General features: G+C 48.7%; 1 protein-coding gene across 1 annotated transcript in view; it reads right to left on the reverse strand.

Annotated features, from left to right (window-relative positions):
- The window catches only part of POGLUT3 (protein O-glucosyltransferase 3), a 29,891-nt gene extending 21,197 nt beyond the window's left edge, over nucleotides 1–8,694 (reverse strand). Inside the window, exon 1 of the mRNA XM_042460433.1 lies at nucleotides 8,563–8,694. The gene's annotated coding sequence lies outside the window, so the exon portion shown is untranslated. The remainder of the gene's footprint in view (nucleotides 1–8,562) is intronic.
- Nucleotides 8,695–11,516: the final 2,822 nt, after the last annotated feature.

The raw sequence follows: 11,516 nt of genomic DNA on the forward strand, positions 1-11,516 counted from the left end.
CCTCTTCTGCACAACCATTAAAGGCACAGGAGCCCTCTCCAGTATTCAGTCTGGCAAACCTAGCACAGCCTCAGGACGGAGGTGCCTACAGCTGCATCTGTAGATGATAACTCGGAGCTGGTTGTGACAGCGGAGCTGCCATCTCTCCAGGATCCTCTATGGATGCAGCTGTTGTGTGCTGCAAGTCATTTTTTACTTATGGCGACCCAATCATGGGGTTTTCTCTGCCAGATTTGTTTAGAGGTTTGTCATTGCCTCCCTCTGAGGCTGAAAGTGTGTGACTTGCCCATTGGGTTTTATGGCCGTGCGTGGAATTGAACCCTGGTCTCTAGAGTCATAGTCCAACACTCAAACCACTAGGCCATGCTGGCCTCACCAATCTACAAATCCCAGGATTCTGTAGGATGGAGTCATGCCAGTTAAAGTGGTGTCAATGAGCATTATTTCTACAGTGTAGCTGCACCCTATGAAAAAGAGACCCCCTGCTTAAATCTGAGCCAGGGTGGTGTAGTGGTTTGAGTGTTGGGCTATGACTCTGGAGACTAGGGTTCGATTCCCTTTTTTGAGCATAAAAAATCCCACTGGGTGACCTTGGACAGTCACACTCTCTCAGCTTCCGAAGATGGCAATGGCAAACCCTCTCTACAGAAACCTGCCAAGAAAACCTTGTGGTAGGTTCACTTTAGGTTTGCCATAAGTAAAAAATGACTTTGAGGCACACAACATGCTTAAATCTACCAGCCAGGTGATGGGCGTTGTTGTGTGGTTTCAAGTCATGTTTTTGACTTATGGCAAACCTAAGGGTTTCCACGGCGAAGTGGGGATTGAAACCCTGGTCTCCAGAGTTGTAGTCCAATGCTCAAACCATGACACCACACTGTCTGTATGGCTGCACCTACACTGTAGAAATAATGCAGTTTGACACCACTTTTAAATGTTGTTGCTCTATCCTCTGGAATCGAGGGACTTGGTCTGGGGCCTTCTTTGCCAAAGAATGTGGATGCCTCTTGTTGTAGTTGTGTCCCTTCAAGTCACGTTTCCAACTTATAGCGACCCTAAGGTGAACTTATAATGGGGTTTATAAGCCTGGAGAAACTTATAAAGGACTTCGTCTGATGGGCAGTGAGACTAGGAGCCCAACTCTGAGGGCAGGTACGGCCCATACCTGCCCAAAGTGAGGGAGTGACCGACGGCCCGCTCGGCCAATCAATGAGTGACGCCTGAAAGCAGAGAGGAGAAATGGACCAATCGGTTGTTAGCGTGCAGAAGGGGCGGGGCCTCACTTTCTCCTCAGGAATATGGCTGTGAAGATATTGTGCCTCCCTATCCACGGTTTCTTTATCCACGGATCCAAGGCTAACATTATATATATTTCAAGGATATCACAACACAACACACACACACACACACACACAACAGTATAAATGTTGAGCTGGGGGCCGGTTGGGTCCCTCAGACAACTGGGGGGCTGAAGCCAAAAAAAATAATAATAATAAATAATTTTTTTAAAAAATTAAATATATAAATAAACCAGGACAATGTAGGACAAACTTTCAAATGGAAGATACTTTTTTTAAAAATGGAGGACATGTGAAAAAATTGCTGATTTTTTAAAATGTTAATATAAATGCATGTTTCGGAGGCTTCTATAGAACATTGCCCCCCAGGGCCCCGGCGGCAATCGGCGGCAGGACTGGGCTGGGGCCGGTCCAAGGCCTCGCCGGGCCGCATCCGGCCCACGGGCCACAGGTTGCCTACCCCTGGTAGAACATTCCAGAATATATATATATATATTATTATGCCTTTCCTATCCACAGTTTTTTATCCACAGATAGACACCTGGCTGAATGAAACTACATGTGAAAGGGATCTAGGAGTCCAAGTAGACCACAAATTGAACATGAGTCAACAGTGCAATGTGGAGCTAAAAAGGCCAATGCAATTTTAGGCTGCATCAGTAAATATTGTTTATATAAGAATATTATTTATATATATAGATATATATTACATAACATAATAAATTATATAATATTCCTTATTATTATTATCTGTCCGTCTTCCAAAAACCACAGTTCAAGCGTGAAGGAGGTCCCAAACACTGTAGAAATACCGTTTGAGACCCTCAGCTGCCCTGGCTGAATGGTAGGGAATTCTGGGAACCGTATTTTGTGAGGTGTTTTCCAAACTACAATTCCCAAATTCCCATAGCACTGAGCAGGACAGTTAAAGCGGAGGCCAGTCATTCTCTACCTGGGCTCCTTCCTCGTCTACCATCCTTCCTCTTTCCTTCCTACTCTCTGGCAAACACCTGGAGCGGCCCCGCTCCCGTCGGTTTCCTCGCTGGAGGCGCTGCGGGGCCTCCTCCGAAACGCGCTGACAGCTGCGCAATATGGCGGCCCGCTTCCCAGAGTGTTATGGTTTATTTCTTTCCCCGCCACCCTTTTGGGAAGGTTTGTGCCTCCGGTGGATTTTCCTCGGCGGCGCATGCGCGACAACGGAAAGGGGCGCAGGTGCTCCACAGCGACGAGGCCCGCCGCGCCCTTAGTTATGTTTGGGCAAAGGGAGGGAGGGAGTGGGCGAGTTTTGGAAAGGGTCGGCAGGATGGCCATTGGGTGAGGGTCACGTGGTTGGGCCCCGGACTATAAAAGGGGCGGGAAGCGATGGCGGGATGAAAAGGGAACGGTCAAAAGCACATGAAAAATAGTCCAGTTTGATACCACCGTAATTGCCATGGTGCAATACTAGGGAATCATAGGAATTGTAGTTTATTGTGGCAACCGGAGCGCTCTCTTTCTTTCCTCTTGACAGAAAGGTCTCCACAACACACAGTTCCCAGAATTCCCTTGCACTGAGGGCATTTAAAGCAGTCACAAATTAGATATTTGGCAGGATACAAACCGCCATATGTACGTCTTCTATACGTACTATGGTTAGGAAGGGGCGGTGCTTCCGCACCCCTAACCCTAGTACGTATAGAATACGTACAACATGGCGGCGCCCCTTCACATGGGGGCGCCATGTTTACGTACTGGACACATACGTCCAGACGTGTCGTGGCGCCTATGACGTCACGAATGCGCCAGTGGCGCCGCGGACGTCATAAAGGTGCCGCAAAAAGAAGCTCCGAAATGGAGCTTCTTTTTTGCTCGCGCGGTTTGGCTGCTGCAGCTCCCACGGAGCAAATGCGCTGGAGGGAGACCGCCGCAAAGCGGCGGTCTTATCCCACTTTATTCATTTCTAGTCTCTGCCTTCTCCCAAAAGAGATCCAAGACAAAACACACTGCAGGAGTAATCCAGTTTGAGACCACTTTAACTTCCATGGTTCAATCTAGGGAATCTGTGAACTGTAGTTTTGTGAGATTTTTGGCCTCTTCGGCAGGAAGCACTGGTGCCACAAAATTACAATTCCCAGAATGCATTAATATCAAGCCATGGCAGTTCAAGCCTGGAATGGTCAGGGAGGCCAGTCTGTAGTAACGTCATAATATAATAATAAATAATAATTAATAAGTTTTATTTAAAACCGCTATCCAAATAGATCATAGCGTGTACAAGAAATTATAAAACAGTACAAGAAAAATTACAATAGAAAATAAAACTAATAAACATTACAATTATGATAAAATACACATTAAGATACACTGTATCTCAGGCTTGCCGTCGATGACGCTGGCCAGCTGTTCTCTCCCTCAGCGGCCGAAAGGTGACAGTTATGGAGGGAGGGCACTCTGTCTTCAGTCACGCTCGTGATGACGCTGGCCAGCCTGTTTCTCTCCCTCAGGGCCGAAAGATAACAGTTATGGAGGGAGGGCACTCGTGCTTCAGCTAGACTCGATGGCACTGAGCCAGCCTGTTCTCTCCCTCACCGGCGAAAGGTGACAGTTATGGAGGGAGGGCACTCTGTCTTCAGCTAGCCCCTGATGACGCTGGCCAGCCTATTCTCTCCCAACGGCCGAAAGGTGACAGTTATGGAGGGAGGGCACTCTGTCTTCAGGCTCGACTCTGTAAGCTGGCCAGCTGTTCTCCTCCCTCAGCGGCCGAAAGTGACAGTTATGGAGGAGGGCACTCTGTCTTCAGGCTAGCCCCTGATGACGCTGGCCAGCCTGTTCCTCCCTCACGGCCGAAAGGTGACAGTTATGGAGGGAGGGCACTCTGTCTTCAGGCTAGCCCTGATGACGCTGGCGCACCTATTCTCTCCCCAACGCCGAAAGGTCAGTTTGAGGGAGGGGCACTGGCTTTCAGGCTAGCCTCTGATGACGCTGGCAGCTATTCTCTCCTCAACGGCCGAAAGGTGACATTTTATGGAGGGAGGGCACTCTGTCTTCGGCTAGCCCCTGATGACGCTGGCCAGCCTATTCTCTCTCTCCCTCAACGGCCGAAAGGTGATTTTATGGAGGGGGCACTGTCTTCTAGGCTAGACTCTGAGGACGGGGCCGCTATCTCGTCCCTCAACGGCCGAAAGTGACAGTTATGGAGGGAGGGCACGCTGTCTTCGGCTAGCCCCTGATGACGCTGCCAGCCTATTCTCTCCCTCAACGCCCGAAAGGTGGACAGTTATGGAGGGAGGGCACTGTCTTCAGGCTAGCCTCTGAGGACGCTGCCAGCCTTTCCTCTCCCTCAACGGCCGAAAGGTGACAGTTTAGTGGAGGGAGGGCACTGTCTTCAGGCTAGACTCTGATGACGCTGCCAGCCTTATCTCTCCTCAACGGCCGAAAGGTGACAGTTATGGAGGGAGGCACTCTGTCTTCAGTGCTACCCCTGATGACCTGCCACCTATTCCTCTCCCTCAACGGCCGAAGTGACAGTTATGGGGAAGGGCACTGTCTTCAGGTTAGCCTCTGATGACGCTGGCCAGCTATTCTCGCCCTTCCCTCAACGGCCGAATGTGACAGTTATGGAGGGGAGGCACTGTCTTCAGGCTAGACTCTGATGACGCGGGCCAGCCTATTCTCTCCCTCAACGGCCGAAAGGTGACAGTTATGGAGGGAGGGCACTGTCTTCAGGCTAGCCTCTGATGACGCTGGCCACCTGTTCTCTCCCCACGGCCGAAAGGTGACAGTTATGGAGGGAGGGCACTCTGTCTTCAGGCTCGCCTCTGATGACGCTGGCCAGCCTGTTCTCTCCCTCAGCGGCCGAAAGTACAGTTAGGAGGGAGGCACGCTGGCTTCAGGCGAGACTCTGATGGCACTGAGCCAGCCTGTTCTCTCCCTACCGACGGGAAAGGTGACAGTTATGGAGGAGGGCACCTCTGTCTTCAGGCAGCCCCTGATGACGCTGGCCAGCCTATTTCTCCCTCAACGGCCGAAAGGTGACAGTTATGGAGGGAGGGCACTCTGTCTTCAGGCTCGACTCTGATGACGCTGGCCACCTGTTCTCTCCCTCGCGGCCGAAAGGACAGTTATGGAGGGAGGGCACTCTGGTCTTCAGCTAGCCCCTGATGACGCTGGCCAGCCTGTTCTCTCCCTCAACGGCCGAAAGGTGACAGTTATGGAGGGAGGGCACTCTGTCTTCAGGCTAGCCCCCGATGACGCTGGCCAGCCTATTCTCCTCCTCTCAACGGCCGAAAGGTGACAGTTTATGGAGGGAGGCACGTTCTTCAGGCTAGCCGCGATGACGCTGGCCAGCCATCTCTCCCTCAACGGCCGAAAGGTGACAGTTATGGAGGGAGGGCACTCTGTCTTCAGGCTACCCCTATGACGCTGGCCACCTATTCTCTCCCTCACCTCACGGCCGAAAGGTGACAGTTATGGAGGGAGGGGCACTGTCCTTCAGGCTAGCCTCTGATGACGCTGGCCAGCCTATTCTCTCCCTCAACGGTCCGAAAGGGCGACAGTTATGGAGGGAGGGCACTCTGTCTTCAGGCTAGCCTGATGACGCTGGCCAGCCATTCTCGCTCCCTCAACGGCCGAAAGGTGACAGTTATGGAGGGAGGGCACTGTCTTCAGCGAGCCTCCTTGGACGCTGGCCAGCCTATTCTCTCCCTCAACGGCCGAAAGGTGACAGTTATGGAGGGAGGGCACGTCTTCAGGCTAACTCTGAGACGCTGGCCAGCCTATTCTCTCCCTCAACGGCCGAAAGGGACAGTTTATGGAGGGAGGGCATCTGTCTTCAGGCTAGCCCCTGATGACGCTGGCCAGCCTATTCTTCCCTCAACGGCCGAAAGGTGACAGTTAGGGAGAAGGGCACTCTGTCTTCAGGCTAGCCCCTGATAGCTGGCCACTATTCTCTCCCTCCCTCAACGGCCGAAAGGTGACAGTTTATGGAAGGAGGGCCCTGTCTTCTGGGGTGAGAACTTTTGGGGCAAAACATTCAGACATCAGCTACCCTGAAAAGACGGGCTCCTCGTTTCACAGCAATATGGATTTCAGTCTGGATTAAGTACTTTATAACATGCCCACTTAGGGATCCTGAGCCAGTGTGGACCCTGCGTGTGTCCAGAGACGGGATTGATGCCAGCGGCCTCTTTCTATTGGCTTTGGGCAGTCCTTATTGTGGCTGATTCCGCTGTATCATGGTACATCTCTCGCGTGGACGTACTCACATCCTTACCAGAGAGGAAGATGGAGGCAAGTTCTATGTGTCCCCGGAACTCGAAGGTCTGCGAATGGAACACATCTGCAGGCGCAAATAGTACCATGCGCCGCCAAGTCTCAGAAATCTGGGCCTGGCCCCCTGAGTACGATGGCTATACTGAATTTTGGAAAAATGCTTACAGCAGTCCCTTTTAAAAGGATGGACTTCCATTGGGCATACCCCCTGAAGACGATGGGCATACTGAATTTTGGAAAAACACTTACAGCATACCTTTTAAAGGAAGGGACTTGGAGTCATAAGTTAGTGGACATTTGAGGGTTTAAAATAGTGATTGAGAGTAAATTACACCTTAAAATTTAGTCAGCGTGTTTTTTCTCTTGTCCCGGCATGGGAGGGCAGAGAGAGAATCGCGTGGGAGGGGGAGAGTGGGTTAGTAAAGAAATGGGCGGAGCCTCAAAGCCCCATCTCACAGGCCCTGATTGCCCATCACTTCCACAGTTTGAGCGTGCGGCTGAGGGGGCGTGGCCGGCGGAACAGAGCGAGCCTAAAATGGCGGTTGCCAATGAAAAAGGGGCGGGTCGAGTTAAGCGCCTGAAGGCATTGGACTACAACTCCCACAATTCCTCCCTCTAAAATTCTATTGAAGGGAATGCGTGGAATGGTAGTTCAGGAATATATAATAATATATAGGGAGGATGTAATCTTTACTAAATTGGCCTGGAGTGGTAGCACAAAACAAAAGTTCCTTCAGAGCGTTGAAGAATGGGAGGTTCAAGGCTTACATCTACTATAGACAGCAAGACTATTACACACTTACACACAACACACACAAAAACATATATTACTAGAAACATTCAAGAATATTATATTATATAGAGAGAGAGAGGTCAGCCTCCCTATCCACAGTTTCTTTATCAAAGATCTAACTGTCCAAGCATATATACATATACATACTACACACATGCAACATTAATTTGTTATATATTATATAACATATAATGGGGCTCCCCTATCCGGAGATAATGTCCAAGGCATATATATATATGCGCCTTGGACAGTTATATATACTGTGTGTCCGGTATGTATATACACACATACAGACACACATGCAGACATGATATGTTTAATATAATATATAAACACGATATTATATTATATTATATAGATATATATATTGGGCCTTTCCTATCCACAGTTTCTTAACCATGCATCAACTGTCCAAGGCATCATATTATATATATATATATATATAACACACACACATATTAATGGTAGAACATTCAAAATTATACACACACAGCACACACCGTTATAATAGATAGGTAGTGGGGGTTTCCCCTATCCATAGTTTCTATTCCACACATCCAACTGTCCAGCCCTATATATATATATTAGAGGAGAGAGAGGAGAGAGAATTATATACACACAGATTATATTAATGTACAACATTCAAGGTAGAGATAGATATAGATGCAATGATCGATAGATGATAGTCGGTCTCGCCTCTATGCACAGTTTCTTTATCCTAGCCCCAACTGCCTAAGATTAATACATCAAGAATATTACACACACACCCTATAGCGACCCTAAGATGAACTTATAATGGGGTTTTCCTGGCAAGATTAGATCAGGGGAGGTTTGCCATTGGCTTCTCCTGAAGCTGAGAGCGTGTGACTTGCCCGAGGTCACCCACTGGTTTTCATGGCTGAGAGAGAAATCTGTGAACTTTAAAAAGAGGTTGTTATTTGTTGTTGTGTGCCTTCATGTCCTGTTTTGGAGTTATGGCAACCCTAAAGTGACCTTATCCTGGGGTTTTCTTGGCAAGATTTGTTCAGAGGTGCTTTGCCATGGCCTTTCCCTGAGGCTGAGAGAGTGTGACTTGCCCAGGGTCGCCCAATGGGTCTCATGGGCGAGTTGGCCCTTTGCCAGGGAGAGAGGAGCGCAGTGAGACCCCAAATGCCCCAGAGAGAAGAGGAAGAGCAGGGGAGGCCCTGAGGAGGGGAAATGGGCGGGAAGGAAGGCAGCTACCTGGCGGGGAGCAGGTGAAGTGCCTTCCCTGGCTGCTCAGCGCCTGGAGGGCGAAGTACCGGACTGGCAAGGCCAGGGGGGCTTGCAGGCCCGGACCCCAAGCCAGGCTCTTTTCTGGGCTGACCGAAGGAAGATGCTCCCAGGAGGAAGCAGAAGCAGAAGCTCTCGACCTCCAGGGCAGGAGAGCCGCCCCAGCCTTGCCTTGCCTCTCCACTTTTGCAGGCAGCCCAAGAGGGGGATGCATCCTTCCTCCTCCTCCTCCTCCTTCTCTGCAGCAAAAGAGGGGGAAACCAGCCCACTTGCTGACGAGGCCCCTCTGCTCTGCCTCTGGGCCAGCTGTCTTCCAAAGTGGATACTTTTCTGCAAACTTGTATTTTTCTTTTCCAGCTTTCTTCCAAAGTCAACACCTTCCTGCAGACTTTTTAAAACCTTTCTTTTGGATTTTCATGTTTTCTTTCTTTTCTTTATCCCCAGAGGGAGGGAGGGAGAAGATTGGGAATGGCTTCATTTGATTGGGGGATGCCAAGCCCGAAGGACGGAAACGGAGTTCTCCCTCCACACTTTCAGAGCAAAAAATCTGTTGCCTTCCTGATGAGGGAGGCTGCTTTGGATGCAGGAGGAGGAGGAGGAGGAGGAGGCAGGGCTGCAGGCAGAGGGACCAGGCGGCCCCCTTTTCTAGGACCTGTCCTCCATTTCAGCCTTCTTCCCAGGGGGAATGCCTCCATTCTGAGCAGGACTTAGTAGCAGGAATGTTTTCCCAGGAGGGTTTGTAGCTTTTCTTTGGTCATCATGTCCTGCCTCTTACAGTGCCTTGGCCTCCGCCTCTGCAGTTAGGAGATGCTGGGTCCAGTCCTGGGCACCGCCTTGGAGTGTGTCCAGAGGAGGGCAAACAAAATGGTGAAAGGCCTGGAACCCATGTCCTGTGAGAAGAGACTTTTAGGGAGCTGGGGATGTTTAGCCTGGAGAAGAGAAGGTTAAGAGGGGATATGATAGCCCTGCTTTAACTATTTGAACAAGGGATGTCATACTGAGGAGAGAGCAATTTTGTTTCCTGCTGCTCCAGAGAATAGGATCCAGAACAGTGCATGCAAACTCCAGGAAAAGAGATTCCATCCCAACATTAGGAAGAACTTTCTGACAGTAAGAGCTGTTGAACGGTGGAATAGACTGCCATCGAGTGTGGTGGGATCTCCCTCCTCAGAGGTCTTTAAACAGAGGCTGGATGCAGGACATGGGGGGGGGGGCTTTGATTTTGAGTTCCTGCATGGCAGAATGGGGTTGGACTGGATGGCCCTTGAGGCCTCTTCCAACTCTATGATTCTATGAAATGGGTGGTAAGGCAGCCACCTCATTCTACTAAACAGCACAGCCTGTCCTGCTTCCTTATAACTTGGATTTTTTTTATTACTTCATGGAATAAAAAGCCAATAATAGTTAAATAAAAAAATTAGCAGCCCTAGAAGAATGTGGAACTAGTCCCCCTTCACTATTATTACTTGACAAAACATAATTGATTAATCTATGAAGGTATATCACTGGATCAGCCCATTTTGGTGCCAATCAGACCTCCAAAGGAAGGGCCACAATAAGGGCACTACAGCTGAACATGCTCTCTCCCATATGGATTCACATGGCATGTACTGTTCCCAATGGTGGGATATTGCCTTAGTCTGAGGCCTGATCTACTTAATACACCCATCAACCAGACCAGAGGATAGCCAAGAAGAGATCACATTGCTTGTGTAAAAGATAACTTTTATTACGTTGAAGTCATGGGTGCAAGTAGCTCAGAACAATGTGCTTTAGCCACAAGGGCTTCCAAAATGTGCTTTAGCCACAGAGGCCAGAGGAAGTCATTTACTATGAGTGTTTTCTATTCTGGCTGATTCTAGAAAGTTCAAAGAAACAATTTAAATATCCAAATACAAAGGCCAACATTTCCACAAGTGCCTTTGCATGCCTTGCCCTAACAATACATCAAGTTTGAGTGTTTCTGTAGTTTCTAGAAGCAGCCAGAATAGAAATGTAAAACACACATAGTAAAATGCCACCTCTGGCCTCTCTGGTTCAAACACCAGAATGAAGGAATACAAAACTCAAATTAATTCCCCATCTAGAAGTGCATGAACTACCTTATCTCTGGACTGCCATTTGGGAGGTAAAAAGTTCAGTAGCCTAGTTAGTCAGGAATGTCAGGTAGAGCACCTACCTCTAACACTATAACTCTTTCATGTCCATAGCAGCTATAGCATATGAACAGTTCATGCACTTACCTTTCTCATGGAAAACTAACTCACATGTGCAACCCCCATAGATGTACCTCTACCCAGCAGATATTAATGGCCAAGTTTATATATACAAAGAAATGCTCATGCACCTTCAAACTATGGAATCATAGAGTTGGAAGAGACCACAAGGGCCATCCAGTCCAACCCCATTCTGCCATGCGGGAACTCTCAATCAAAGTAGACCTGACAGATGGCCATCCAGCCTCTATTTAAAGGCCTCCAAGGAAGGAGACTCCACTACACTCCAAGGCAGTGTATTTCACTGCTGCTGAACAGGTATTACTACTGCCCTTACTGTCAGGAAGTTCCTCCTAATGTTGAGTAGAATCCCTTTTCGTGTAGCTTGCATCCATTGTTCCGGGTCCTGTTCTCTGGAGCAGCAGAAAACAAGCTTGCTCCCCCCTCAATATGACATCCCTTCAAATATTTAAATAGGGCTATCATATCACCTCTTAACCTTCTCTTCTCCAGGCTAAACATCCCCAGCTAGTTAACTTCCAAGAGTAACAGAAATTAATCTATTAAGAAACTATATTTTTGAAATATATGTTGAAATTGTGTATTTGTTATCACTGTTCAGATCTGTACTCATTTACAAATAAAAGTGTTAAAGGCATTCAGAATCAGTGTAAAAAATTCTTTTTAAAAAAGACCAGTGCATTGTTA

This window comes from Sceloporus undulatus, chromosome 3 (genome assembly GCF_019175285.1).
Source record: "Sceloporus undulatus isolate JIND9_A2432 ecotype Alabama chromosome 3, SceUnd_v1.1, whole genome shotgun sequence".
NCBI lineage: Eukaryota > Metazoa > Chordata > Lepidosauria > Squamata > Phrynosomatidae > Sceloporus > Sceloporus undulatus.